Below are 1,265 nucleotides of genomic sequence, written 5' to 3'. Positions count from 1 at the left end.
CTAGATCTGATAGAGTGCTTGATGAACTATGGACTGAGGTTCGTGACATTGTACAGGAGACAGGGATCAAGACCATCCCCATGGAAAAGATATGCAAAAAAGCAAAATGGCTGTCTGGGGAGGCCTTACAAATAGCTGTGAAAAGAAGAGAAGCGAAAAGCAAAGGAGAAAAGGAAAGATATAAGCATCTGAATGCAGAGTTCCAAAGAATAGCAAGAAGGGATAAGAAAGCCTTCCTCAGTGATCAATGCAAAGAAATAGAGGAAAACAACAGAATGGGAAAGACTAGAGATCTCTTCAAGAAAATTAGAGATACCAAGGGAATATTTCATGCAAAGATGGGCTCAATAAAGGACAGAAATTGTATGGACCTAACAGATGCAGAAGATATTAAGAAGAGGTGGCAAGAATACACAGAAGAACTGTACAAAAAAGATCTTCACAACCCAGATAATCACAATGGTGTGATCACTCACCTAGAGCCAGATATCCAGGAATGTGAAGTCAAGTGGGCCTTAGAAAGCATCACTGTGAACAAACCTAGTGGAGGTGATGGAATTCCAGTTGAGCTATTTCAAATCCTAAAAGATGATGCTGTGAAAGTGCTACACTCAATATCCCAGCAAATTTGGAAAACTCAGTAGTGGCCACAGGACTGGAAAAGGTCAGTTTTCATTCCAATCCCAAAGAAAGGCAATGCCAAAGAATGCTCAAACTACCGCACAATTGCACTCATCTCATACGCTAGTAAAGTAATGCTCAAAATTCTCCAAGCCAGGCTTCAGCAATATGTGAACCGTGAACTTCCAGATGTTCAAGCTGGTTTTAGAAAAGGCAGAGGAACCAGAGATCAAGTTGCCAACATCTGCTGGATCATGGAAAAAGCAAGAGAGTTCCAGAAAAACCTCTATTTCTGCCTTATTGACTATGTCAAAGCCTTTGACTGTGTGGATCACAATAAACTGTGGAAAATTCTGAAAGAGATGGGAATCCCAGACCACCTGACCTGCCTCTTGAGAAACCAGTATGCAGGTCAGGAAGCAACAGTTAGAACTGGACATAGAACAACAGACTGTTTCCAAATAGGAAAAGGAGTACGTCAAGGCTGTATATGGTCACCCTGCTTATTTAACTTCTATGCAGAGTAATCATGTGAAATGCCAGGCTGGAAAAAGCACAAGTTGGAATCAAGATTTCCAGGAGAAATATCAATAACCTCAGATATGCAGATGACACCACCCTTATGGCAGAAAGTGAAGAGGAAC

Source organism: Bison bison, unplaced genomic scaffold (assembly GCF_000754665.1).
Source record: "Bison bison bison isolate TAMUID 2011002044 unplaced genomic scaffold, Bison_UMD1.0 scf7180017864345, whole genome shotgun sequence".
Classification (NCBI taxonomy): Eukaryota; Metazoa; Chordata; class Mammalia; order Artiodactyla; family Bovidae; genus Bison; species Bison bison.
The sequence above is the reverse complement of the archived record's forward strand: the minus strand, read 5'-3'. Positions refer to the sequence as shown.